This window comes from Macaca nemestrina, chromosome 18, assembly GCF_043159975.1.
Source record: "Macaca nemestrina isolate mMacNem1 chromosome 18, mMacNem.hap1, whole genome shotgun sequence".
Classification (NCBI taxonomy): Eukaryota; Metazoa; Chordata; class Mammalia; order Primates; family Cercopithecidae; genus Macaca; species Macaca nemestrina.
Genome location: NC_092142.1, coordinates 47,498,304 through 47,521,270, shown reverse-complemented (window position 1 = coordinate 47,521,270; position 22,967 = coordinate 47,498,304). Strand labels below are relative to the sequence as shown.

Here is a 22,967-nt window from a genome sequence, read left to right as displayed (position 1 = left end):
CCCACACAAACCAGCTGTCTATGGGCCATGTCCAAGCTACCGACATGTTCACTTAGCATGCTTAAAATATTTAATTAGTTAAAACTGGAGGATTGTATATAAAAATCTAGATTCCTGGCTGCTCAGAAGAAATTAGACTATCCAGCCCCCTTGGTCCTATATTCTTACATGACTTGAAGCAAAATCACAGCTACCCACTTCAGACGGGAGCTGGGCACACCAAGATGCCACAGTCTCCACAGTTCCCTGTTGCTTAATCTCTGTCCGCTTCATTCACTTCCTGCCTCAACTCTGAGAGCATCTGATTCTGTGACCTCTGTGTCTGTTTCACCCTTACCCCCGCCCCCGCCCACACACACACACACACACACACACTCTTCCAGTCACTCCATCCAGCGTGTATTCTCCCAGACATTCTTTTCCACTCCTTTCTGCCTTTACGTTCCGTTTCCTCTGCCTGGAATGCCCCTCATCATCTCTACTCACTGAAATAAGCATGTGCATTCATTCACCAACACCCAGCTCAACTGTCACCTTCTGAGGCAGCAGACGCCTGGCTTGGCATCCATCTCCCCTCCCTGCATGGCCCAGTCTTCCCTGGAGACAGAGATGGTCATGTATGTGAGTCCTGGAAAGTGAGATGGAAGCATAAGTGTGTGGTGGATGTCACGGAAGGCCACCTAAGGGAAACATCTTTCCTGGGAACTGGTGTGCACGCCGCCTGCCTCCTCCCTCAGTCTAGCCTCTGGAGCAGAGAACACACCCTCTCCATTACTCCTGCCTCCTTGAAGACGCTTCTCAAATGTCACCTCTCAATTAGATCTTTTCTTTTCTTTTTGTTCTTTTTTTTCTGAACTCTGTTGCCCAGGCTGGAGTGCAGTGGCGCAATCATAGCTCACTGCAGCCTCAAACTCCTGGGCTCAAATGATCCTCCCTTCTCAGATTCCCAAGTATCTGGGACCACAGGTGTGCACCACCACCCTGGCTAATTTTTTTATTTGTGGGGACAATATCTCACTATGTTGCCCAGGCTGGTTTTGAACTCCTGAGCTCAAGCAATCCTCCTGCCTTGACCTCCCAAAGTGCTGGAATTACAGGTGTGAGCCACTCAGCCAGTCCTCAATGAGATCTTTTCTAACTGCCTTACTTAAAATATTGACACCCCTCCCTTCCCAACTCTCCCGACCATTCTTTCCCTGCCTTTCCCCCAATGTGGTCTACTTTTTAATATACCCTATAATGTACGTATTTAGATTTGGTATTTACTGCCTGCTCCCCACTGGAATATCAACCTCACAAGGGCAGGGAATTGTCTTCTTCCTTTTTTTTTTTTTTTTTTTGGTCTTTTTTATCACCTGTGTATTCCAAGCACCTAGAAAGAACCCATGATAGACATTAATAAGTATCCTGAATGAATAATAGACCTCAGCCATTCCACGCCATTTGAAACCCAGACATTTTTAAGGTTCAGTGTTACTCCCACTTTCCATAAAAACCAAGTCCTATAGGCTGCCTCTGCATCATATCACCTCTCTGATCAATTTTATCCTCTCTATGTTCCCAAACATTACCTGCATTTCAGGCTTTGTCATCTCCCTCTAGCTATGGCATCAGCATTCTATCTTTCCTTTCTTTTTTTTTTTTTTTTTTTTTTTTTTTTGAGATGGAGTTTCGCTCTTGTTGCCCAGGCTGGAATGCAGTGGTGCCATCTCGGCTCACTGCAACCTCTGCCTCCTGGGTTCAAGTGATTCTCCTGCCTCAGCCTCCTGAGTAGCTGGGATTACAGGCACACACCACCACGCCCAGCTAATTTTTGTATTTTTAGTAGAGATGGGATCTCACTATGTTGGCCAGGCTGTTCTCAAACTCCTGACCTCAAGTGATCCACCTGCCTCAGCCTCTCAAAGTGCTAACTGTCTCTCTGTTCTCAATCCTTTCCCCTCCAACCCACCCTACAGAGAGAGGACTTCACTGTGTTAATGTCCTGCTTAAAACCTTTCTTTGGCAGGTGGGCATGGTGGCTCACACCTGTAGTACCCTGGGAGACTGAGGCAGGAGGATAGCTTGAGCCCAGGAGTTTGAGTTCAGCCTGGGCAATATAGTGAGACCCTGTCTCAGAAAAACAAATTTATGAGTTTCAAGTCAAGGCTAAATAGGAAAAAAAAAAAAAAAAAAGCTTAACCAGCCTCTCTATGGCCCCCATGGCCTTCTCACAAAATCCACTCTCTAATGGCCCCCAAGCCTTAAGTGGTCTGGTCCCACTTCCTGCTGTGCCTGCTCATCCTCGCACCATCCTCCCCAACATTCCTCAGGCCTGCAGAACATCTTACTGCTGGCCACAGAGCTCTCCTGCAGACATTTACATCTTCTGCTCTTTCCACTGAAAATGATCTCCCTGCATCTTTTTTTTTTTTTTTTTTTTTTTAAGAGTCTTGCTATGTTGCCTGGGCTGGTCTTGAACACCTGGCTTCCAGATATCCTCCCACCTCCGCCTTCTTTCTTAGTAGCTCAGATTACAGGCATGAGCTGCACTATTCAGGTTCCCCTGCCTCTCACCAGGCTTGTTCCTATCTTCCTTGGGGACTTCCTCCAGGAAGCCTTCCATAGCTTCACCCCAAGCTGGGTGAGCTGCCTCATATCTGTGTTCACATATCAGCTTGTGCTGACCTCGGTCAGCTTTTCTGACTTTGCCATGAGATCATGTGAGCCTTAAGGACTGGAGTTTTGTCTTATTTTATAATCCCAGTGAGGCTGGGTGCAGTGGTATGCATCAGTAAACCCAGGTTCTGCAGTGAGCTATGCAGTGAGCTATGATAGTATCTGTGAATAGCCACTACACTCTAGGTTGGGCAACAGAGCAAGACCCCATCTTTAGAAAATAAAAACAGGCCAGGCACAGTAGTTCACATCCATGATCCCAGGACTTTGGGAGGCCAAGGTGGATGGATCACCTGAGCTCAGGAGTTTGAGACCAGCTTGGCCAGCATGGCAAAACCCCATCTCTACTGAAAATATAAAAATTAGCTTGGCACAGTGGTGCATGCCTGTAACCCTAGCTACTCAGGAGGCTGAGGCTGGAGAATTGCTTGGACCTGGGAGGCAGAGGTTGCTGTGAGCTGAGATCGTGCCACTGCACTCCGGCTTGGGTGACACAGCAAGACTCCATCTCAAAAAAAAAAAAAGTAAATAACAAATAACAAAACAAATTAAATTTATTATTTAAATGTTTTAAATAACAAATGATAATCCCAGTAAGGATACATCATCTAAATAGTAGGCACTTAGTAAATAAGAAGGGAAGGAAAGCAGGAAGAAGGGAAGGGGGAAAGCAGAAAAGAAGAAAGAAAGGTCTCAGATGCTCAGTTCTCTTTCTGGGCACATGGTGGGGCTGCACCTCTCCACCCACTTGAGCGCGTGCTCGGCCATGTGATCTGCTTTGGCCCATGAAATATGAGTGAAAATGACATGTGTCACTTTTAGGCAGAAGCAGATAGGTCAGTCCGTGGTCCCCATCCTCTTTTTACTGTCTGCTGGGTCACAGAAGCATGTGCTGAGATGGAGTCTCTGTCACCCGAGGCCTCTGAGTGACTAAGCAGAGGCCCTGGTGGATCTGCAGTGGACACACAGCATGGGGTGAGGAAGACACTCTGTTCTTTTGAAGTGCTGGGAGTTTAGGGTTTATTGTTAACCTAGCACAATCACGTCTCTTGTCTTTTTTTTTTTTTTTTTTTTTTTTTGAGAAGGAGTTTCCTCTTGTTCCTCAGGCTGGAGTGCAGTGGCATGATCTCAGATCACTATAACCTCCACGTCCCAGGTTCCAGCGATTCTCCTGCCTCAGCCTCCTGAGTAGCTGGGATTACAGGCACCCACCACCATGCCTGGCTAATTTTCTGCATCTTTAGTAGAGATGGGGTTTCACCATGTTGGCCAGACTGGTCTCAAACTCCTGACCTCAGGTGATCCACTCGCCCCAGCCTCCCAAAGTACTGGGATTACGGGCGTGAACCACCATGCCCGGCCACATCTCTTCTTTTCTTTTTTAATTTCATCTTTTATTTTAGATGCAGAGGATATACGTGCAGGTTTGTTACATGGGTATATTGCACGATGCTGAAGTTTAAGGTACGATTGATTCTGTCGTCACCCAGGAAATAAGCATAGGACCCAAAAAGTAGTTTTCCAACCCTTGCCCCTCCCTCCCTCTACCCTCTAGAGTCCCCAGTGTCTATTGTTTCCATCTTTATGTCCTATGTACCCAATATTTTGCTCCCACTTGTAAGTGAGAACATGGCGTATTTGGTTTTCTGTTTCTACATTAATTCAAGTGCAGTTGGTTTGAGGTATCAGGGAAAATCACATCTTTTTACCCTTTTATTTGCTAAGAATATCAGACACTACCTTGTCTTTCCCACTGCTATACAATTTTAATTCCAATTGTGTGTTTTCCATGGATTCTTGCAAAGATGCTATAAGGCAAACAGGTCAAATATTATTATCTCCCACATACAAACTCAGAAAAAGAAACTGAATGACTGCCCGGGACTCGCCTGGGTAGGAGAGAAGGGAGCTAACACCAGAGCCCAGGTCCCTGGGTCCCCATCCAGGGCTTCCTGCTTCCAGTCAGTAAAACAGCACAGGTCTAAAGAATCTAAAATCTGGGGATCCCCACCAGAAAGGGATCCTTCTTTTATTACAAAGGAAATATATCCAAAGGTTAGAATCAGGCCAGGCTTGGTGGCTCACACCTGTAATTTCACCACTTTGGGAGGCCGAGGCAGGTTGATCACTTGAGGTCAGGAGTTCGAGACCAGCCTGGCCAACATGGTGAAATCCCCATCTCTGTTAAAAATACAAAAATTAGCCAGGAATGGTGGCACGTGCCTGTAAATCCTAGTTACTCAGTAGGCTGAGGCAAGAGAGTCGCTTGAACCTGGGAGGCAGAGGTAGCAGTGAGCCGAGACTGCACCACTGTACTCCAACCTGGGCGACAGAGTGAGGCCCCCGTCTCAAAAAAAAAAAAAAAAAAGAAAAAGTGTTGGAATCATGGACTTTAAAGCCAGACTGCCCAAGTTGGCTCCAGCTCCAGCCCTCACTACCCAGAGCTCATGAGCATAGCTCCCTCTCTCTCAAGTTCCGTTCCTCCAGGCCTGTAACACTGGGAATAATAATAGTACCTACTTCTTACTCTTGTGAGTTTTAGATAAACAAATCCATGAAGAAGACTTGGCATGTCTGGCATATAATAAAGGCTCACTGAGATTTCTCTATGACTGCCCTATTATCACAGTGCTTTCCATTTAAACAGTCGCCTTCCAGGACGGTAATGCCAGGCTGCTGCCACAAGGTGGCACTGTTGTCTCCAGCCACCCTTCCTGAGTAGCTTAAGTTTCATTTCTCAAAATGCCAAGTTGAGTCAGGACGGAAGGAGAACCCAGAAAAAGATGACAGAGTCCGAGAACTCCAGCCAAAAACGTGTCCTCTTTGTCACATCAAAAGTGATGAAACTGCTTCCTTCTTTTATCTCTGCTCTTTCTTGTAGCTGGATCCCCACACCTCGGAATAGGCTGAAAGCAGCTGGTAAAATTGGGCTGCCCAGCCCCGACCCCACACCACGGGCATAACTGGGCAGGGGGTACTAGTGGAAGGTGATTGAATCCACTGCTGTAGAGAAGGGCTTCTCGGGCTGTAGCACGCTTACGCCTCACCTGGGCACCTTGTGAAAATGCAGATTCTGATTCCGCTGGTTTAGGATGGGGTCTGGCACTGTGCATTTCTTTTTTGTTTGTTTGTTTTTGTTTTTGTTCTTTGAGACGGAGTCTTCGCTCTGTAGCCCAAGCTGGAGTGCAGTGGTGCTATCTCGCCTTACCGCAACCTCCACCTCCGGGGGCTCAAGCGATTCTCGTGCCTCAGCCTTCCGAGTAGCTGGGACTACAAGCGAGTATCACCACGCCCAACTAATTTTTTGTATTTCAGTAGAGACGGGGTTTCACCAGGTTGCCCAGGGTGGTCTCGAACACCTGAGCTCAGGAGATCCACCCGCCTCGGCCTCCCATTACAGGGGTGAGCCACCGCGCCCAGCCAGCACTGTGCATTTCTGACAAGCTCTTGGGTGGGGTCTGTGCTGCGCTTCCGGGCTCCATACTCTGAGGACCTGGCCCATTTGTGGCAAATGGAATTGGCGACCTCTTGGAAGTCAAGGCTGCAGTGAGCCAAGTTCCTCATGCATGCCGGTTCACCCAGCCGCACAACAGCCCTGTGAAACCAGTGTCATTGTTCCCGTTTTATGGATGATAAACAAAAACATCAAGTAACTGTCCCAAGGTTGTAACAGCTAATTATTAGCAGAGCCGGAACTCAAACACAATACACTTCTGCTAGATCAAATGTTATTGTTTTATGTTGAATTAAAGTAAACATGGCCCAGCTTTCCCTCCCTGACTTCCCAAGACAAAGAGAAAAGGTCCCAGAGGCAGCAGAGAGTGGAAAGGAGGGCAGCTCCTGGAGCCAAACCTCCCGGACTCACAATCTGCCAGTCAGGAGCTGTGTGACCCTGACGAGTTGCTCAGCCTCTCTGTGCCTTACTTTCTTAATCTCAAAGTAGGGAATAATAATGGCACCTACTTCGGGGAGTTAGGCAGAAAAAGATGACAGCATGATCAATTAAGTGATTAACTGAATAAGCAGGGCACAGGGCAAGTGCCCTTGCAAGCTTTTATGTTATAGAGCAAAAAAGGTCAGGCTTGGGGCTGTGGGTGCTTACCAACTTTCTTTCGGTTCCTTCCAAAATCCCTACCATCTGTGGGCACCCTTCCACTGAATGCCTTTTTTAAAATTGTGGTATTAAAAAAACATAAAATATATAATCTTTACCACTTTCAACTGTACAGTTTGGTAACGTTAAGTATATTCACATTGTTACGAATGTATTTTAATACTTATGTAATTTTTTTTTTTGAGATGAATTCTCACTCTGTCACCAGGCCGGAGTGCAGTGGCATGATCTCAGCTCACTGCAACCTCCACCTCCTGGGTTCAAGCAATTCTTGTGCCTCAACCTCCTGAGTAGCTGGGATTATAGGCACCTGGCCACCACACCCAGCTAATTTCTTTTGTATTTTCAGTCAAGACAGGGTTTCACCATGTTGGCCAGGATGGTCTCGATCTCCTGACCTTGTGATCCACCCGCCTCAGCCTCCCAAAGTGCTAAGATTACAGGCGTGAGCCACCACGCCCAGCCCTGTGTTGCCTATTTTAGAAATTAATTTAAAAATCATTATGCCCTCATGCTACCTGACTTCAAACTCTACTACAAGGCTATTGATACCAAAACAGATATATAGACCAATGGAACAGAACAGAGGCCTCAGAAATAGTACCACACATCTATAACCATCTAATCTTCAACAAACCTGCAAGCAATGGGGAAAGGATTCCCTATTTAATAAATGGTGCTGGGAAAACTGGCTAGCCATAGGCAGAAAACTGAAACTGGATCCCTTCCTTATACCTTATACAAAAATTAACTCAAGATGGATTAAAGACTTAAATGTAAAACCTAAAACCATAAAAACCCTGGAAGAAAACCTAGGCAATACCATTCAGGACATAGGCATGGGCAAAGACTTCATGACTAAAATACCAAAAGCAATTGCAACAAAAGCCAAAATTGACAAATGGGAGCTAATTAAACTAAAAAGCTTCTGCACAGCAAAAGAAACTATCATCAGAATGAACAGGCAACCAACAGCATGGGGGAAAATTTTTGCAATCTATCCATCTGGCAAAGGTCTAATATCCATAATCTATAAGGAACTTAAACAAATTTACAAGAAAAAACAAACAACCCTATTAAAAATTGGACAAAGGATATGAACAGACACTTCTCAAAAGAAGACATTTTAAAACATATTTAAAAAAGCTCATCATCACTGGTCATTAGAGAAATGCAAATCAAAACCACAATGAGATACCATCTCACACCAGTTAGAATGGTGATCATTAAAAAGTCGGGAAACAACAGATGCTGGAGAGGATGTGGAGAAATAGGAACACTTTTACACTGTTGGTGAGAGTGTAAATTAGTTCAACCATTGTGGAAGACAGTGTGGTGATTCCTCAAGGATCTAGAACCAGAAATACCATTTGACCCAGCAATCCTATTACCGGGTATATACCCAAAGGATTATAAATCATTCTGCCATAAAGACACGTGCACACGTATGTTTATTGCAGCACTATTTACAATAGCAAAAACTTGGAACCATCCCAAATACCCATCAATGATAGACTGGATAAAGAAAATGTGGCACGTATACACCATGGAATACTATGCAGCCATAAAAAAAAGTCAGATCATGTCCTTTGCAGAGACATGGATGAAGTTGGAAACCATCATTCTCAGCAAAGTAACACAGGAACAGAAAACCAAACACTGCATGTGCTCACTCATAAGTGGGAGTTGAGCAATGAGAACACATGGACACAGGGAGGGGAACATCACACACCGGGGCCTGTCAGGCAGTGGGTGGTAAGGGGAGGGAGAGTATTAGGACAAACACCTAATGCATGCAGGGCTTAAAACCTGGATGACAGGTTGATAGGTGCAGCAAACCACCATGGCACATGTATACCTGTGTAACAAACCTTCACGTCCTGCACATGTATCTCAGAACTTAAAGTCAAATTAGAAAAAAAAAAAATCATTATGCCCAAATACATCATTGATGTCTATTTCAGTTGAGTAAAGAGACTTGTTACACTGTGAAAGAGTTAGAAAAAAAGGAGAACATGTGCTTGAAATCAGACTGAACTGAATTCAAATCCCATCCCTGCCATTTACGGGCATTGGAAAAGTCAAGTAAGTTCTCTAAGCCTTTGTCTCCCCATTTTTTTTTTTTCAAGACAGGGTCTTGCTCTGTTGCCCAGGCTGGAGAGTACAGTGACTCAATCTCGGGTCACTGCAGCCTTGACCTCCTGGGCTCCAGTGATCTTCACCCCTCAGCCTCCCAAGTAGCTGGGACTACAGGCATGCACCACCATGTCTGGCTAGTTTTTGTATTTTTGGTAGAGACAGGGTTTCGCCATGTTGCCCAGGCTTCCCCGTTCTTCAAAATGCACATGAAAATGATGCCCATCAAAGCATTCCCCCTGGGAGCATTAAATGAGAATTCTTGTAAAGCAAGGAGCACAGAATCTAGCCCAAGAGCGCTGTGAGTTCACAGTGACTCTTATTTTGCACTGCACTTGGAAGAACGTTGGACAAAGTGCGTGCCTTGGAAGCCAGAGCAAGAGTTCTCAACCTATGGAGCACCAGGAACACCTGGGGTTCCTGTTAAAAATATCCATGCCAGGAGTTCCACCCCAAACCCACTAAGCCACAATCTAATAGGGTGGATGGAACCTGAGCCACTGTATTTTAACACTCTGCCCCCACCTGTTTTTTTTGTTTGTTTGTTTGTTTTTTTGAGGTCGAGTCTCCTTCTATCGCCCAGGCTAGAGTGCAGTGTCCGATCTCCGCTCACCACAACCTCCACCTCCCGGGTTCAAGTGATTCTCTTTCCTCGGCCTCCCGGGTAGCTGGGACTACAGGCGCGTGCCACCATGTCTGGCTAATTTTTGTATTTTTAGTAGAGACAGGGTTTCACTGTGTTGGCCAGGCTGGTCTCAAACTCCTGACCTCGTGATCCGCACCCCCCCCCCCAACCAGTCTCCCAAAGTGCTGGGATTACAGGCGTGAGACACCGCACCGGCCCACCCTGCCCCTTTAATTCGGGCACATCAAAGCTGAGAACAGCTAAGTGGAGATGCCCTGTGCCCTTGGGTGTCACTTCTGGGCCTTGGGAGGTGGCAGGCCCAGGCAGACTGACATGCTAAGGCTGTCGTTCTAGATGCTGAGAAGTTCTGAAGTCATCGCCAGACAGTGCTAAGAAAGAGAGCTTTGGGGAGTAATTTCCCTCATGTGACCTGAGGGCAGGGGTAGGGATGGAGGAAGTCGCCCTCCCCACTCTGACATCTGTTCACCTTCCTTCCACTTGAAGCAGCAAAAAGAAGGTGCAAAGTCCCCGTTGCGTTTTACTGAGCTTCTGATGCACTCCCCCACCTCCCCAGCTGCTCTCTCCACATTCGAGGAAGCAGCGCGGGTAGCAGCAGACCCAGTCGCCCCTGGTTGCCTGAAAGTGTCCTTCCGAGCTTTTTTGTCAGAGAGAAAAAGAAAGCCAAGCTCCGGGCTGTAGGTGCTTACCAACTTTCTTTCGGTTCCCTCCGAAATCCCTCCCATCTGTGGGAGGCTTTTTCTGCCAGTCACCCACGTGCATTTGGTTTGCATCCCAATTCGGCCTTGCCACCGGCTCCCAGAAGCTCTGCGTGCCGCGGGTGGCCACGGAGTCTCCCTCGCGCTCGAGTGGAAAGAGCTGGGACGGCCTCGCAGGCTGCGCTGGCGCCGTGGGAACAGCAGGTGGCGCCACGGACTCAAGGCGCCCTAAACCGGGAGCGGTTCCTAGAGAGAGCAAGATTGTGTTAGCAGGAGCTCAGTAAATGCTTGATAGGTATGTGTGAGAGCTGCAACAGTTTCCCGCTGCACTCTGTGTCCAGGTCTAAGCAGCAAAGTTGGCAGGACGGTGAAAAAGCGAGTGTCCAGAGGTTGGAGTTGAACAATGGGAACACATGGACACAGGGAGGGGAACATCACACACCGGGTCCTGTCGGTGGGTGGGGGCAAGGGGAGGGGGAGCATTAGGACAAATACCTAATGCATGAGGAGTTTAAAACCTAGATGACGGGTTGATAGGTGCAGCAAACCACTATGGCACACGTATACCTATGTAACGAGCCTGCACGTTCTGTACATGTATCCCAGAACTTAAAAGTTAAAAAGTAACATAAAATTTTTGTTTTAAAAAAAGCGAGAGTCTCCGCAGGAAGGGCGGGGGACCCTCCGCCTTGCAGAAACGGGGAAGCCTGTCCCGGAAGCAGTGAAGGCCGCGCAGCACCAGGAGCGGAGGGGCCAGGACTCGGTCGCAAGCTCGGTGGTCTTAGACCCTACACGGGCTTCCCCAAAGACCTGCGGCTGCTAGCAACCCCAACCCCAGGGACAGAGTCCTGGGTCCTGAGGCACCAACTGAGAATTTCCCACGCTGAGTCATTTACATCCCCTTCATGATTTTGGACGTACCTACACGTCACCTGAAATATGACTCAGTTATTTTTTTCTTCAACTCACTTTTTAAAGTTAAATGTAGGCCAGGTACAGTGGCTCATGCCTGTAATCCCAACACTTTGGGAAGCCCAGGCTGGAGGATCTCTTGAGGTCAGAAATTTGAGAGCAACCTGGGCAACATAGCAAGACCTCATCTCTAAAAAAAAAAAAAAAAAAAAAAAAAAAAAAAAAAAAAATTCAGAGCAGGAGTGGAAGTTTATTTAAAAGGTTTTAGAACACGAAAGAAAGGAAAGTACGCTTGGAAGAGACCCAAGCAGGGCACTGACCTCAAGGGCCCATATATTTTTTTTAATTAGTCAGGTGTAGTGGTGCACACTTGTAGTCCCAGCTACTCAGGAGGCTGAGGTAGGAGAATCGCTTGAGCCCAGGAGTTAGTTCAAGGCTGCAGTGAGCCGAGATCACACCACTGAACTCCAGCCTGGGCGACAGAGCAAGACTCTGTCTCTAAAATAAACAAACAAGAGTTATCTGTATTAGGCCGGGCATGGTGGCTCAAGCCTGTAATCCCAGCACTTTGGGAGGCCGAGATGGGCAGATCACGAGGTCAGGAGATCGAGACCATCCTGGCTAACACCGTGAAACCCCGTCTCTACTAAAAATACAAAAAAAAAACTAGCCGGGCGAGGTGGCCGGCGCCTGTAGTCCCAGCTACTCCGGAGGCTGAGGCAGGAGAATGGCGTGAACCCGGGTGGCGGAGCTTGCAGTGAGCTGAGATCCGGCCACTGCACTCCAGCCCAGGCTACAGAGCAAGACTCCGTCTCAAAAAAAAAAAAAAAAAAAGAGTTATCTGTATTAAAACATAAATAAATACGTAAATAAGTAGAGCTAAATATAAGAGAAACAGTTTATTGCTATACTAACTAGAAGCCCAGTATTTCTCACCAAAACAGAAGAGAACTATAAAACTAAATACACAACAGTCACGATTTCTTACCAGTCTGGCAGTTTACCGCTGAAAAGCAACTGGTATCTCATCAGTGCTGTGTTTTCCACACTTGAGGAAAACCAGGGATTCCAGCGCAGAAACCAACAGGAATTCGGAATGAAATGAGGTAACAGGTGGTGAAAGGAAAGTCAAGCAAAGTCCAAGAGGGAGGGGTCAAGTTTGGCTCCACACTGCCAAACAAAGGGAACCCTGACCAACATTCTGTGCCCGGCAATGGATTCCAGGGCTTCTTGCAAGATACACATTCTTCCGGAAACTGCGAGTTATTTTTGACTGGTAAGTTGGAGGGGAAGGGTAGAGGCCCGATTTCCTGTAAGCCCACCCCACCCCTGAGGTCCGATGCCAAGCTGATGGTATCACAGGGTCAGGTGGTCCCAAGAGGTCACCCGGCTGGCCTCCCATATCTGGTGACCGATCACCTGTCCCACAACCTTCCTGAGGGGTCTTCCTGCCTCTGCCCCAGTGCATTGCTGCTGTGGAGGGAGCTACAGGGAGGCAGGACCCAGGGCAGCTGGCCGGACAAGTGAGTACAGGGAATATGGAGGAGGTGGAGTGGCCCTTCCCTCGACACAGTTTCAGTGAGCCTGTGCTTGAAGAGGTGTCTGCACTGGGTTACACTGTAGGGAAAGACAACCATGGAACTGTGGGCAAGGCACTTCCCCTCTTGCTGTTGGTTTCCTCTTCTGTAAATTAAAGAGGGTGGGTCAGACAGGACCTTATAGTGAAGAGTCATCTCCAAGCGCCTCTGCAGCCTGAGACCTGGGGCTGTTAGAGGGAGGAATTGCCTGGCCAACCGTGTCTTTCAGTGCATGCAGTTGTTTTTCTTTTTTTTTCATTTTAAAGACAGGGTCTTGCTCTGTCACCCAGGCTGAAGTGCAGTGGCCTGATCATGGCTCACTGCAGCCTCGAAATCCTGGGCTCAAGTGATCCTCCCACCTCAGCCTCCCAAGTAGCTGGGACTACAGGCACCCACCACCATGCCCAGGTAGTTATTTTATGGTTTACAGAGATAGGGTCCTGCTATGTTGCCCAGTCTGGTATGCAAGAGTTTTGTAACAAAGTGTGCAAATGGTCTCTCCTATTATTTCAGAGAACCAAGAGCCCATGGTCAAGTAGAAGGAGCACCCTCCTCACCGTGTGTGTCCCGCAATCCTGTAATATGGAAAGGCCATTTGTGCCATCTTGTCCTGGAGCTCTTTAAGTCAAGAAGGCCCAATTATTGATCCTGGGCAAGTCTCTAAACTAGCCTGGTATGAGTTTGGGAGTGGGAGAGTTCAAGGGGAGCCAAGGCATGCCTCTGCCCCTCTAATTGTGCAGGGAAGTCTTCAATATTGCACACCTGCTGTGACAGTCCTGGCTCAGTCCCTTTCCAGTGGTGGGGACTGCAGTCAAGTTAATTAATCTCTCTAAGCCTCTGTTTCTTAATCTGTAAAACGGGCATAATGCCTACTTCATAGAATTGTTTGTTGGGGCTAAATGAGATCATTCATGTAGAGTCAGTCAATCAGTATTTGCTGAACACCTACTGTTCTAAGTGTTTGGTGCATAGCCTAGTTCCTTGTACAAGATTAGGCATGCAGGAAGTTTTGGAAAAGCAATGAATATAGGTGTATATATGTTTATATAGAATATCTTCCACACCACAGCAATTCCATTCAGTCCCCTCTTTCAAACATGAAGGGCCTGGGCTTCCTCTTGGCATGGTAGCCAGGTTCCAAGTAAGACTATTTCACCACCAAGTGTTCCAAGAAAAAGGAAGTCGAAGCTTTCATCTTCCTAAGCATTGATCTTGGAAGTCCTGGAACATCACTTCCACTGAATTCTATTAGTCAATGAGGTCACGAGGCCAGCCCAGATTCTTAAAGAGAAGCACACACATGCAGAAAGGAAGGAATTGCTGAGGACCATCTTTGGAAACTACCTAACACAGACGAGGAATAGAACAGGCCTGGTTTCCTGTAAGCCCACCCCACCCCTGAGGTCCGATGCCAAGCTGATGGTATCACAGGGTCAGGTGGTCCCAAGAGGTCACCCGGCTGGCCTCCCATATCTGGTGACCGATCACCTGTCCCACAACCTTCCTGAGGGGTCTTCCTGCCTCTGCCCCAGTGCATTACTGCTGTGGAGGGAGCTACAGGGAGGCAGGACCCAGGGCAGCTGGCCGGACAAGTGAGTACAGGGAATATGGAGGAGGTGGAGTGGCCCTTCCCTCGACACAGTTTCAGTGAGCCTGTGCTTGAAGAGGTGTCTGCACTGGGTTACACTGTAGGGAAAGACAACCATGGAACTGTGGGCAAGGCACTTCCCCTCTTGCTCTTGGGTTCCTCTTCTGTAAATTAAAGAGGGTGGGTCAGACAGGGCCTTATAGTGAAGAGTCACCTCCAAGCGCCTCTGCAGCCTGAGGCTTGGGGCTGTTAGAGGGAAGATTTGCCAGCAGTTGCTCACTGACACTGTAACATTTATTCACTTGTTCATTCATTCATTGCCTGCCTTCGCCTCTCATATGTAAGCTGATGAGAGCAGACATTGCTTTGTTTAGTGTTACATTCCCAGAACTTAGAATAGTGCTTGGCACTTAGTAGGTGCTCAGTAAATACTTGTTGAATGAATGAATCAATCAATTAAGTAATCAATTATTCAATTGTCCTAACCAGCCACAGGAAGTTGAGTAGGACAAGGAGGTTTCATGAAAGAAGTGAGAAGTGGGCTGGGCTTTAAAGACAGGTAGGCCTGGCAAGAACGTGTTCTATTGATGAGCCGATGAGAAGCAGTGAGAGACAGTGGGCCGATGCCCCAGTCACTCTGGTGGACACACAACCAACCACAAACCCTTAACTAATTAAGCCTTCATTAGATTTGATGTGTGTGTCCCCCATGGAGTATGTAGAAAGAGGATTCTGAATTCTCTATTTTTTTTTTTTTTTCCTTTGAGATAGGGTCTTACTCTATTACCCAGGCTGGAGTGCAGTGGTGCAATTATGGCTCACTGCAATCTCAACCTTCCAGGCTCAATCCATCCCCCTACCATAGCCTCCCAAGTAGCTAAGACCACTATGCCTGGCTTTTTTTTCTTTTTTCTTGTTTGTTGAGAAGAGTCTTGCTTCTCTCACCCACTCTGCAGTACAGTGGTATGATCTTGGCTCACTGCTGCCTCCACCTCCCAGGTTCAAGTATTTCTCCTGCCTCAGCCTCCCAAGAAGCTGGGATTACAGGTGCACACCACCATGCTCGGTTAATTTTTGTATTTTTAGTAAAGACAGGGTTTCACAATGTTGGCCGGGCGGGTCTCGAACTCCTGACCTCAGGTGATCCGCCCGCCTTGGCCTCCCAAAGTGCTGGGATTACAGCCATGAGCCACCGTGCTCAGCCTAATTTTTTAAGATCTTTTGCAGAGATGGGGGCGTCTTGCTGTGTGCCCCATGCTGGTCTTGAACCTCTGGGCTCAAGCAATCCACCCACCTCAGCCTCCCCAAGTGCTGGGATTACAGGCATGAGCCACTGCACCTGGCTAAATGCTGATTTATTAGCTCAGCCCTAGGGGCAGGGCTTTCTCTGAATTATCTCTGTAGACCAATCATTTTCAACTGGGGACAGTTTTGACATTAGACAGTATCTGGTGACGTTTTTCTTGTTACACTGGGTGTAGGGGAGTGGTTGTTATTGGCATCTAGTGAGTAGAGGATAGGATTCTGCTAAACATTCTACAATTCACAAGACGGGCCCCTACAACAAAGAATTATCTCACCCAAAATGTCAATTGTGCCCCTGTTGAGAAATCCTAGCTGTAGAGGGTGATGGGAAAATGCTTTGAATTAGAAACATTTGGGAGCTGGCAGACAGCCGGCAATCTCTGTAGTAGCACTTGGCAGAGAGCTGTGTTCCCACCTAAGATGACTGCGTGTTATAAATAGCTCCTCTCGGTATTGTGGCAGTTGTAGCAGTTTGCATCAATGTCAGAGGAGTTTCAATACATGGATAATAAAAATGCAAAGGAAATATATAAAGGGAGAGAATGAAAGACTAGAAGCAGCGGACGCATTAAGCTTTTCCTGCAGCTAAGGAGAAGCACGCCTTCCACACTTAAGTGGAAAGATTCTTCCTCCAAAATAGCTCTCAGATTCCTCCACTCCCTCCCCACTGCAACTTCCTGGTCCAAGCCCCCATCCTCTGGCACCTAGACCAATACTGCCACCGCGAAGAAAAAATATATATATATATTTATATTTTTTATATATATATATATATATATATATAAAATATCTTCCATACCACAGCAATTCCATCCAATCCCCTTTCTCAAACATGAAGAGGGGCAGATCACCAGGTTCAGGAGATCAAGACCATCCTGGCTAACATGGTGAAACCCTGTCTCTACTAAAAAGACAAAAACAAAATTAGCCGGGTGTGGTGGCAGGTGCTTGTAGTCCCAGCTACTCAGGAGGCTGAGGCAGGAGAATGGTGTGAACCCGGGAGACGGAGCTTGCAGTGAGCAGAGATCGCGCCACTGCACTCCAGCCTAGGTGACAGAGCGAGACTCCATCTCAAAAACAAAAACAAAAACAAAACAAAACATGAAGGGGCTAGGCTTCCTCTCGGCATGGTAGCCAGGTTCCAAGTAAGACTATTTCCCCAGCAAGTGTTCTTACTAGAAGTAGACGGAAGCTTCCACTTCCTTTTTCATGGAACGCTCGCTGGTGAAACAGTCTTACTTGGAACTGGCTACCATGCCGAGAGGAAACCCAGCCCCTTCATGTTTGAGAAAGGGGATTGGATGGAATTGTTGTGGTATGGAAGATATTCTACATAAACATATATATATATGCACCTATGTTCTTCCCAGTCTACTCTGGCCTCCACCACGCTTTTTCCCCAGAAAAGGGAGACAGATCTTACAGCATAAATTAGATGATGCATTCACTGCTTAACCTGGGAATGCCAGGGGCAGCAGCTCACTCCTACAATTACAGAACTTTGGGAGGCCAAGGCAGAAGGGTTGCTTGAGGCTAGGAGTCCAGACCAGCCTGGGCAACATAGTAGGACCCCGTCTCTACAAAAAATTTAAAAATTAGTCAAGTGCGGTCATGTTCATCTGTAGAACCAGGTACTCAGACTGAGAGGCTGAGGCAGGAGGATCACTTGAGCCCAGGAGTTTGAGGCTGCAATGAGCTATGATGGCACCACCATACTCTAGCCTGGACAACAGAGCAAGTCCCTGTCTCAAAACAAAACCTGAGAAGGCTTTTTTTTCCTCATTATACTTAAGATAAAATACAAAATCTGTAACAGGCCCACCACATACATTCTGGAGAGTCTGGTCTCATCCTGTCTCTGCGTGTTTCTGGAGGGGTGCATCCTGCCCTGTCCTCTGTTCCTGGAATACGTCAAGCTCAGTTCAGCCTCAGATCACTGCCCCCATAGAGTTGACAGTCTGATGGTGGAGGTGGACCTGAGTCAATCCCATCACTCAAGCACACATAAAACTGGCCCTAGTGCCACGAGTGACAGGGCCACAGTGCCAGGAGCCTGCAGCAGGAGACTTGGCTCATCAGAGAGACCAGTGAATGAATTCTTGACAAGATAACTCTTCAATGGAGCTTTGGAGGGTGAGGAGTTAACTAAATGAAAATAGGGCTCGGTCAGGCACGGTGGCTCATGCCTGTAATCCCAGCTACTTGGGAGGCTGAGGCAGGAGAATTGTCGAATCCAGGAGGCAGAGGTAGTGAGCCAAGATCACACCACTGCACTCCAGCCTGGGTGACAGAGCGAGACTCTGTCTCAGAAAAAAAAAAAAAAAAGAAAATAGGAGGAAGTGGTCGGGTGCAGTGGCTCACACCTGTAATTCCAGCACTTTGGGAGGCCGAGGCAGGTGGATCACCTGCGGTCAGGAGGTTGAGACCAGCCTGGCCAACATGGTGAAACCCCATTTCTACTAAAAATTAGCTGGGAGTGGTAGCGCACGCCTGTGCTCCCACCTACTCAGGAGGTTGAGACCCAAGAACTGCTTGAAGCCAAGAGGCAGAGGTTAGAGTGAGCCGAGATCACACCACTGCACTTCAGCCTTGGGGGACAGAATGAGACTCCATTTCAATAAATAAATAAATAAATAAAACAGGAGGAAGGAACAGTGAGTGCAAATGCCCTGCCATGGTGTGAGCTGGGCCCAGTGCAGAGAGGAGCAGAGGTAGGGCAGGCAGGAGGCAGGTCTGGCAAGGGCTGTCACTCAAGGCAAGGGCTTTGGATTTTATTCTGACCCTGAGGGAAAGCTCTTGGACCCTTACCCTAAGTAAGGGTCTGACAGATGAGATTTGCAATTTGAGGCCGGGCGCGGTGGCTCAAGCCTGTAATCCCAGCACTTTGGGAGGCCGAGACGGGCGGATCACGAGGTCAGGAGATCGAGACCAACCTGGCTAACATGGTGAAACCCTGTCTCTACTAAAAAATACAAAAAATTAGCCGGGCGTGGTGGCGGGCACCTGTAGTCCCAGTCACTTAGGAGGCTGAGGCAGGAGAATGGCGTAAACCCGGGAGGCAGAGGTTGCAGTGAGCTGAGATCCGGCCATTGCACTCCAGCCCGGGCGACAGAGCAAGACTCCGTCTCAAAAAAAAAAAAAAAAAGAGATTTGCAATTTGAGAAGATCACTCTGGCTGCAGCATCAATATTTGTAAATAATTTATCTGAATCTCATACTTGTTGTAGCTCTTGACATTTACAGAGAGGCCAAAAAGACTATGGGGAGACCTCATGGTTGTCAGAGAGATGATGGTGGCTTGGACTGTTGACAGGGGATGAGAGAGGTTGAACAGTTTGCAAATTTATTAAAACCTTGTGTGTGTAGTTGAAGAATGATCATATTACCGTTTCTTGCTCAAAGGCCCTACATGTGACTGTACCAAAAACACAGAACGCAGGAAGACACACCAACGTAGACACTGCTAGCCAGGAAGCATCTTCGTCTGCTGATCTGATTGGTCGGGCGTGCCGAGCAACATTCCCTGTGCAGGTCTGTTTGGTTTTGACAGCATCCCACGGCAAGGAGGGTCCAAGACTAAGGGGTTGGTCATGAGACCATGTGATCTCCTCTTGCTTACCTTTGCATGAGGGCAGAAGAAGGGGCTGGCTGCATATCCAAGCTTGCTGCTCCTGTCATTATGGCATAGCACATAAGGTCACTCAGCAGACTCATGTAACCAGCAAAGGGTCTACTCGCCACTGGTACAAAAATGCCAGAATAACAAGAGCAAAGTGTGATAAGGAGATTTTATCATCCATGCTAATAAGAGAAGGAGTGGGCAAGATTCTTTCCAAAAATTTCCACCCTTCAATTTATGGAGGGAATGCAGGGGTTTTTAAAGAGAGAGGGGTTTGGAATGGAGAGGAAGGGGGCTAGGAGGGGTCAGTGGTGCGATCCACTCCAACAGCTTATCTTGAATTATTGTTCCCTTTGGTGAAGGGGCCAGTGCCATCCTGGGCCTGACCAGGTTGCAAATGAACTGCAGCCAGTCTTGCAGTTAATTTCTAGTGCGTGAGCGTGAGTAAACGTGAGTGAGTGTAGCCAGGAGTAAATTTCAGCCTTGACTGGGGAGAGAATTCTGGAGGTATAAGGTCCATGTCAAGATCCAGCCCCTGGATGGGCACAATGGCTCACGCCTGTAATCCCAGCACTTTGAGAGGCCGAGGTGGGCAGATCGCTTAAGGTCAGGAGTTTGAGACCAGACTGGCCAATATGGCGAAACCCCATCTATACTAAAAATACAAAAATTAGCTGGGTGTGGTGGTGTGCGCCTGTAATCCCAGCTACTCGGGAGGCTGAGATAGGAGAATTGCTTGAACCCAGGAGGCAGAGGTTGCAATGAGCCAAGATCACGCCACTGCACTCCAGCCTGGGAGACAGAGCAAGACTCCATCACACACACACACAAAATATCCAGCCCCGAAGCTTCTAAGGAAATTCATGACCAGATAAGTGAGCATGGTGTGTGCTTGACAAGCGTTTGGGTAAATAAATGTGCATACGGCATGGGAGCATGGAATGGGGAAGAATAGGGAGTGGAGGTTCACAGTCCATTCTGAGGCTGTATGTCAACATGACAGGAAACACATATACAGCTTGTCTCAAAGTTGTATCTTGAGACTAGGGAGAAAGAAGGAAAGAAAACAAGGTTTTAAAATGCATTTTGAAGCCAAGCTGCTTGGATACAGTCAGATTGCCTGGATTCAAATGGCTATTTCTACCACTTCACTGACTAGCTCTGTGGAACATTCCAGAACTTCTCTATCCTTCTGTTTCCTCTTTTTTTCCCCTTAATTTACATTTTTTGTGGGGGGGCCAGGTAAGAGACAGGATATCCCTATGTTGCCTAGGCACACCCTGAACTCCCAGGCTTAAACAATCCTCCCACCCCAGCCTTCCAAGTAACTGAGACTATAGGCACCTGCCACCACCCCCGGCTGGTTTCCTCATCTTTGAAACAGGAAGAAAAACAATAGCAACCACTGTTGGAGTTTTAGGAGACCAATAAACACTCTTTCTGCCCCTTCTGAGTTCAGAACTAAGGAAGAAAAGCAGATGTCAGCCAGGTAGAGATCAAAATGTCATCTTCATTGCTGACAACAGCTAGACTGGAGGATGTGGTTGAGGTGAAAATACTTTACCCCCAGTCACTAACACAGCAACTGCAGACAGCCCATTACCAGGGCATAGGATGGTCCAACCCAGCACCGCACCTTCTCAGAAAGTTACCAGTCAGAGAAATCCTCCTCCTGCTTTGGGGAAAAGGGGGATGAAAGCTAGATAGACATGTTCCTCCACACCTGGCCCCACTGGGAAATAGAATAGGAATCTCCTCCTGTCCTTGAAAATATGAGAAGCAAGAATAAGTGATTCTCTCCACACCATTTTATGGGCTCATGAGGTTGTTATGAGATTGTTAAGGAAAAACAAAGCTAAAGTATCTAGAATACAGAATCCATAAGGTTTCATCTCTGGCATCAACTATCCTGGCTGGTCAGGCCAGCCAGATAGGCAAGGCTGGTTAACCGAGGGAAGTTGTGGTTGAGTGAGAAACAGCATGAAGTAAGGGAGTTCTTGAAAGGGGATTTCTCTCTCTCTCTTTCTCCTTGTTCCTTACACTCAGGAAACCCTGAGAGTTCCCTAAAGGGAAATGCTGACCAAATATGAACTGGCAAGTCTTTTTTTTTTTTTTTTTTTTTTTCTGAGATGGAGTCTTGCTCTGTCACCCAGGCTGGAGTACAGTGGTGTTAGCTCACTGCAAACTCTGCCTCCTGGGTCCAAGCAATTCTCCTGCCTCAGCCTCCCAAGTAGCTAGGATTACAGGCATGTGCCACCACACCCGGCTAACTTTTTATATTTTGAATAGGGACAGAGTTTCACCATGTTGGCCAGGCTGGTCTCAAACTCCTGGGCTCAAGTGATACACCCCTCCTTGGCCTCCCAAAGTGCTGGGATTATGGGTGTGAGCCATCACACCTAGCCTGGCAAGTCTTAAATTAAAAGTGGGGGAAATCCTCCCAAAACTATGTATCTTCAATTATACACCAACCCAGTGACTTATGAGCACAGCTTCATGGCCCAGCATTTTTTAAGGGTGTGTGTTTGCACTGCTTCTGTTGGTTTTGGGTAGGATTTTTTTGGAGGGAAGTGGGGAGAGGAAGGCACTGTGGTGTGTTTTTCAAGGCAGCCTCCCTCCTCACCTCTTACAATTAAGCAATTAAGAATCGCAAGCAGGGAAGTCACTGGGAGCAAACAGGAACCAGCCCTAGGGAAAGCCCTGTCCAATCACTGAACAATAGCAATTCCGTTTAAGGTGAGTGCAATAAGGCAGGAAATAACATGCTGTGTTGACAACATGCCTTACTGATAGATTGCGGTTCTGCAAGCAATACATCAGCAATGCCACACTTGCCACCTGACCTGCCTCAGCCAATCCCAGTTCATCTACCTGATGGAGCAAGGCTGCCGGTTGTGTGGACATCAAGGGAAAAGCCCAGGGGAGCAGGAAGCTGTTGATCTGTGAGCCTAGTGGTTCTCTTCCCTGTGCTGAATCACCTCTTGGTGGGGCACTGGGAGACCACACCTGAGTTTCTGAGACATATGGAAACCCCCATCAGGCTGGATCTCTCACAGGTTTTACCTTGGGTAAATCCTGCTACAGAGACCATTCCCCCTTGGTATTTCCAACTAAGGCATCTTTAGCTCCTGCTCCTTTTCCTCTAGTGGGGATGTACACAGATGGCACAGGCTCCTGGGCCCACAAGTTCACTGTGGTTGCATAATCCACAAAAAGATTTTTCCTGAAAATTGAGCCGTAAATATATTGCTAAGTTAGCAATAATAATAATGTTCAGTGAGCACTTACAGTGTTGGGTACTATATTAATATTCACCATAGGAAGTACTATTGCTATCTACATTTTATAGATGAAGAATTAAAAAGTAGAGAGGTAATATTCCCAGAGCCCCTATCTGCTATAGCCACAATATTTAGCTGAAGGAAAGGAATTCAACACTTTATCTTCCACAATCTGTTTTCATGGATTCAAGAGAATATAAAACCTGGAAAAGGCCTTAGAAATAATTGAGTGTAGCCTTTTATTTTACAGATCAGAAAACAGACCTGGAGAGGGGTTAGGGTTTATTTGCCCCAGTCCCAGGTAAGATCATGAGTGAGCCCCCAAACTCCCACTTTTGGGGCTACTCCCATAACATATCCCCTTTCTTCCCTCACAGAAATCACTCTCCTGAATTTATTTATTTATTTATTTATTTTTTTTGAGACGGAATTTCGC

The 22,967-nt window shown here is 47.3% G+C and overlaps 1 protein-coding gene across 1 annotated transcript in view; it reads left to right on the top strand.

Annotated features, from left to right (window-relative positions):
• Positions 1 to 12,419: 12,419 nt before the first annotated feature.
• LOC105492236 (NEDD4 binding protein 1) overlaps positions 12,420 to 22,967 on the top strand; it is an 85,850-nt gene continuing 75,302 nt past the window's right edge. Inside the window, exons 1-2 of the mRNA XM_071084501.1 lie at positions 12,420 to 12,437; positions 19,034 to 19,162. The gene's annotated coding sequence lies outside the window, so the exon portion shown is untranslated. The remainder of the gene's footprint in view (positions 12,438 to 19,033; positions 19,163 to 22,967) is intronic.